This window comes from Nicotiana attenuata, unplaced genomic scaffold (genome assembly GCF_001879085.1).
Source record: "Nicotiana attenuata strain UT unplaced genomic scaffold, NIATTr2, whole genome shotgun sequence".
NCBI lineage: Eukaryota > Viridiplantae > Streptophyta > Magnoliopsida > Solanales > Solanaceae > Nicotiana > Nicotiana attenuata.
The window spans coordinates 46,542-53,377 of NW_017674107.1; positions in this window are offsets into that span (position 1 = coordinate 46,542).

The window sequence follows — 6,836 nt, forward strand, 5'->3', positions numbered from 1 at the left end:
TAAATATACTCCACATATTCCTACTACACTCCATAACCATCATTAAGTGTTAAACCCCTGATCATCCTCCATCTCTCCAAAATTCTTCAAAATTCCCAAAAATCCTCCAGAAATTCTCCGCCATGACTAACTCTCAAGAAAATCCTTTAACTCCCCCACCAGTATCTCCTAATACATCTTCATCTGTACCTCCTAGCGACAACCCTAAACCAAGATTCCGCAGGCAGAAAATGTTGGCTAGAAAGACTGTTGCTACTGGTGCTTTGAGAAAAGCTCTCAAAGAAAAATGGAAAGCAAGTCATAGAGGGGGAAGCTCTGAAAAAGAATCATCTGACTGAAGTTCTGAGTCTGAAGCTTTTGTCTCTGCAAGCGATGGAGAAGAACATGGGTCTTCTGAATCAGACAAAAATCAAGAAACTCCTAAAGAGGTAAATACATGCTATCTTTTTTCTGATGTAGTGGAGAAAGTAGATGATAGATTTGTATTAGTGGGATCTGTGAGAGATGTAAGTGAGGGAGAATCGAAGAGGAAGGGAAAGAAAAAGAAAGGTGAAATTCTTGCAATTTGTGGAGGAGTTGAGGAGAGTGGAAACAAGCCAGGGGGAAGTGAATCTGGAGAAGCTGTTGAAGGTCTTGTGAACCTGAGTGAACAACAAGATGGACCTAGTTCATCTGTGGAAGAAACCTTGGCTGACATTCTGAAGAAAGTTGGAGAAAGCTATGATCCCAAGAAGCGCAAAGCTTCTTCTCAAAAGGCTCCAACTGCCTCTAAGCCAACAAAGAAGAGCAAGGTGTTATCTCCTAAGTCTACTGTCCCTTCAGCACCAAAGGTGAAAGCTACCAGAAGCAGGGTAAGGCAAAGCGAGGTTGAGTTGCAGAAAGCCTTAGAGGCAAGCAAGAAAAAGAATAAAGAAAAGGGAAAAGCTAAAGTTCTGGAAAGTTCTGTGGCTGCAGAAGAAGAGGAGGAAGAGATGGAACTGGTCCATCCGGAGAGAGGTACAACTGAGAGAGGTTCACACTCCTAAACCTAAGAAATCCAAGACTTCTACCAAGAAGTCTTCAGAATCTATCTCTGCTGAACCCTCACTGGCAAAAAGAACCAGGTCTGCAGTTAAAGGAAAACAAGTGAAAGTTCCTGAAGAAGAAGAAGCTTGGAGTGGAGAAGAAGAAGAAGAAGAAGAAGAATCTGAGAAAGGGCAGGACAGGTTTATCCTTTTTGGAAAAATAAAAATATTGAAAGGAAGAATTCTGAACGACCTGGAGGAGCCAGGCATGAAAAGATTGGTTGATGCACTAGAAGCACAGGATTGGAAGGACATGGTTCTTCAACTGGATGGCAGGCTTGCAAGAAAAGAACTGATTGAGTTTATGGCGAATGCCACAATGGTGAATGGGGTTGTTACAAGCCTGGTGAGAGCAGTAGAGGTGCAGTTTGATGCACCTAAGTTGGGAAGAATTCTAGACATACCCTGTGAGGGATATGATGATTATACTAGGCAAAGGTGGCCTTGTCTAGATTCTCTCCCTTCTCCTCTCCAAATCACCCGAAATTTCAGTGATACCAAGTCTGCTGAAGATGTGCCTGAGGCTAGGTTTGTGCAAAAGAGTGAGATGAAGCCTGAGCACAAGGTGCTATTTGAATTTGTGAACAAGTGTCTGCTGCCCAGACAAGAGAGAAGGCACACTGCAAATTATATGGACCTAGTCCTTCTGGAGTGTCTTGTGACAAGAAAGCAGATTAACCGGCCTAGTTTCATTGTCAAGCTGCTGGATAGAGTGATAAATGGCTCCAAGGCCCATGCCACTCCTTATGGGTTTATACTGACAACTGTCTTGGCCAAGTTAGATGTGCCATTAAAGAAGTGGGAGATGGCCTCTAGCAAAGAGCATTTTGGGATCAAAACTCTGCAGGCTTGTGATTATCTGCTAAGTGTAACCCCAGTTGAACCTGTTTCATCCGTGAAGACTCCTATGAACAGCAAAGTTAGGGCATTGGTTCTAGAATGTGGAACAAAAGATGCAGAAATTGTTAGGCTCCAGCCTCGCATTGCTGAACTGGAAAGTGAATGAAATGGCCTCAAAGATGAGCTAGCAAAGGAAAAAGAAAAGAGTGAAGGGATGCTCCAAACAATGCTTAATTTTCTTCAATCCCAACCCTCTAGTTCCTCCAAGCCCTAGAACCAGTTTAGAAACTCCTTCAGTGACCCAGATTCGGGACTTTTTCTGTTTTTTGTTTCTCATGGTTGGATGTTTGTTTTTCTTTTTGTGGTCTGTTTTGTAGAAACATCTCCTAATCAATGACAATGTGCTTTGTTTTCTCTTGTTCTATGAAACTTCTGATCTTAATAGTTAAATTTCTGTGAAGCTGATTATTGATTAACTAAATCATTTTTCACTTGCAGTTGCCCCAGTGGCCATGAGTAATAATTAACATCTGGGATTCTAATAAAATGCAACTTTTCGATGATGCCAAAAGGGGGAAGAGATATTGTGCTTTACTTTGTATTCTGAAAAATGTGATGTTTATAACCTGATTAAACCTGGTCCTTAATGATAAGTTAAATTACAATGTGAAAATTAAGCTGAGTTCCACAGGGTCTCTGATCAATAAAAGCACAGAGTTTGTCATCATCAAAAAGGGGGAATTTGTTGGCCCAAGTTCAGATGAAGTTTTGAAGATTGACAAAATGAATTCAGTCATGAACCAGGTCCATCATGTGAGACACAGTGTTGATATGCTTACACATGTGACATACGCGTGAAGAAGATAAGTCTCAAGGATCAGCAACAATATCTTCTGAAATTGATCGAAAAGATTGCATATAGGATAAGGAGTTGAAGTCTCCTTATGAAAAGAGAATTATATCCGGATCAAGGATATGGATTAGGAGTTAAGAGTTGTTCTTGGACTCAAATTGTTCTCTTTTACAGGTGGTTGCACAAAATGCAGAAGTTAAACGTGAATTGGGAGCAAAATAGCAAGGCTTTTTGCAAGCAGTTCGTGTGTCATTCAAGTGTGCAAACCCGAACCTACATGAACCAGATTGAAGAACAAGTTCCATAAAGAGTTTTATGTGTCTTTCTTTATTTCTAGTTCAATTGTAGTAGGTTTTCATATTGTACCTTTCAGCTTTCATAGAAGCAATTGTAATAGGTATATTGAGTATTCAAGTTAGAGTTAACTTGAAAGTGTCGCAACAGTTGAGGCTGTGTGCTACACTGGGATTAGAGTTAATCCTTAGGTTTACAAAGAGTTTTGTAAATGCAGTTTTTGGCTCAGTAATTTTAGTGGAGTTTGGGAAAATCCTACTGAGTAGTAGGTCGTGGTTTTTTCACCTTTTGAGCCAGGTGTTTTTCACGTAAAAATCTCTGTGCACTTTACTTTCAGCATTTATTATTCCGCAAACTGCTGTAGTTAGAACACTTAGAAGAACCAGGTTCTTCTAACGCGAAAATTAGGTACCACACAAATCACCCCCCCCCCCTCTTGTGTGGTATTGACGTTTATAACATCACTACTCCTCTTGATCCTCAACACAAACTCTACATTGATTCTGGTGATCCACTTTCTGATCCTTCTGTTTATAGGAGGTTAATTGGGAAGTTGAATTTTTTGTAACATACTAGGCCGGACATTTCTTTCTCTGTTCAACACTTGAGCCAATTTTTGGTCTCTCCTAAGGTTCCTCATATGTTGGCTGCTCTACATATTCTACGCTACCTTGGTTATGATCCTGCCCAGGGTATTTTACTAAGCAGCACTCCTGATTTCAGCCTCAAGGCTTACTTAGATTTTGACTGGCTGCCTGCCCTATCTCCAGAAGGTCTGTTACTGGATATTATATTCTTCTTGGTGACTCTCCTGTTTCTTGGAAATCCAAGAAACAACCTCTTGTTTCATTAAGTTCTGTTGAAGTAGAATACAGGGCTTTGAGACTGGTAGTTGCTGAAGTTTCCTGGCTTCTCAAGCTTCTTGCTGATATGGGGTTGTCTGTCACTTTTCCTGTGCCTATATTTTGTGATAGTCAGGCTGCTGTCCATCTTGCCAGAAATCCAGTTTTCCATGAGCGCACCAAACACATTGAGGTGGATTGTCGTTATGTTAGAGATGTCCTCTCTTCCGGGCTAATTTCTCTTCAGCATGTTCCTACCTCTGCTCAACTAGCTGATATACTTACTAAAGCCCTCACTGGTGTTCCTCATCACAAACTTTTATGCAAGCTTGGTGTTCAATCACCCTCAAGCTTGAGGGGGGTGATAAAGCCTCAGTCCACAATCCAGATCCTGGTTGATTTCAACAATAGTAGGCCTCTCCTTATTGGGCCAGTTTTATTTTTACACATTCAGGGAACCGGCCCTTGTCTGGATTGGTTTTACCATTTCAATTTTAGCCACATTTACATGTACATATAAATAGAGTTAGTTTGACTCTATTTTTAATTAATGGATCAAAACTCTTATTTACACTGTCGTCTATCATCTCTTTCTCTCACCGACTCAGACGATTAGGGTTTAGACTTGATCCGTTCTCAAATTACCATTGATTTCGTAGCTTAACAATTAGTCATAGAAATAAATATGATACGTATCTTTAGCCAAATCATAGTAGACTTTAAATATTAATGGGTCATTAATTACAAATAATTTAAAATAATTATTAAGCTAAGAAATGAAAATAAGGGAGACAAACATCATATTGTAAATTGCATGGAAGAATATTAGTGTTACAAGCCAAACTTGGACAGAGATCTGTGAAATTATACTTAAATAACATGCAAGTAGTTTTTTATAAGAGATTAATTCTAAAACGTCCAAAATATAAGAAAATTAATTGTGCCTCTCATGTAAGAAATTTATAGCTTATGCAAATAGGCGAATCCAGGATTTAAACTCTATGGGTTCAACCTTTAGAGTTTTGGCTTTGAATCTATTATATTTTTAAAATTAGGGGTTCATATCTACTATTCGTTGCAATTTTAATGAATTTTTGCACATAAATTTATATTCCATGTCGAAAGCAGCCGGTTCAGATGGACCCGGTACCAAAGGGATGGATCTGCCCTTACTTGTGCACGTACGACATTGTCAGCACTCATACTTGAAATTGGGATCGCTTTGGTTTTAGGATTCTCTAATTGTAGACAACTCTATCAACTTGATTTCAAAGGTCAGACTTGCACAAGATTCTAGTATTCAGTATTTAATTGGTAGACGACATTCAAACTTGAATTGGAAAAGCTATTGACTGGTATTAGGATTCTTTCGCACGCATAAAGTCAACAAATCGTGTGATTTAAGTTCAATTAGAATTCTATCTCACTTTAGCTTTACTCTATTTCATATGTCTTAGTTTACTATTCTTTTAGTCTAATTTTGTGTACTTGGTTACTTACTAAGAGAAAACTGAAAAATAAGTAACTCTTGCTTTGTAAGCGAGAGCCAAGTTTTCTTACCTTTCTTTCTTATTATCATATTTGCAGTTCAATAAATATGATTTGAGTTCAAATTCAAATACATGTACTCTTACCAGTGGCGGATCCACCCCTTTAAAAAGCGGTGGCATGGCACCCACTAAGAAAATTTTATATATCTATATTAAAATTTTCTTAAATTAGGTTAATATCTCATCCTGTCACCCGCACCCATAAACTAGACAAATATGTCATGGCTGGTAGATCTTTTTGAAAGCTTTTCTTGTGTGTAAAATTTAAGTTGGAATTTATCTTGAACCTTGTCCGACTTTTCCATCTCTTTGTGCTTTTTATTTCTGTAATGACCCAACCGGTCGTTTTGAGCTCTAGCGCGTCGTTCGGCAGTTTGAGGCCATGAGCAACTTCACTTCAGGTATTATGACTCGTACGCGTGGTCGGAATTGAATTCCGGAAAGTTCAGAGTTGGTTTGGAAAGAAAATTCTCATATCGGAAGCTTTAAGTTGGAGGAATTGATAAGGATTGGATTTTTGAGTGAACGACCTCAGAATCGAGATTTGAAGGTTCCACCAGGTTCGTATGATGATTTTGGACTTGGGCGTATGCCCGGATCGGGTTTTGGGTGACCCGGGAGCGTTTTGGCGTTATAGTGGAAGTTAGCATTTTGGAAGAATTTCATAAATTTGGGAGGAAGTGCATTTCAATGTTATCGATGCCCGTTTGGGTTTACGAGTCTGGGAATAGCTCCGTATGGTGATTCTGGTATTGGGAGCGCGATAGGAAGTGGATTTGGAGGTCCGTAGATCATAGTGGAGTCATTTGGCGAAAGTTAGAAATTTGAAGGTTTTTGAGAAGTTTGACCGGAAGTGGACTTTTTGATATCGGGGTCGGATTCCGATTCCGGAAGTTGGAGTAACTCCGTAATGTCGAATATGACTTGTATGCAAAATTTAAGGTTAATCGGACGTGAATTGATAGGTTTCGGCATCGAATGTAGAAGTTTGAAGTTCTAAAGTGTTGGGTTTTGGATGTATTTAATTAATATATATTAAATACTTAAAAGAGGGTGAACTTCCAATATGGGACAATGCCCATTTGCCAAGGGGGGAACTTAAAATTTCACTCAAAAATTTCATTTTCCTCCATTTCCCATTCACCCTCTTTTAAGTATTTAATATATATTAATTAAATACTATATACCCATAAAAAACCTCTTCCTCTTCCAATATGGGACAATGCCCATTTGCCAAGGGGGGGAACTTAAAATTTCACTCAAAAATTTTATTTCCCTCCATTTCCCATTCACCCTCTTCCTTGATGAACTTCTGGAGACTTAGATAAAGTTCAAAAAGCTCGATTTGGGGTGTGATTCCTGATTTCGGCGTTGTTTGATGTGATTTGAGGCC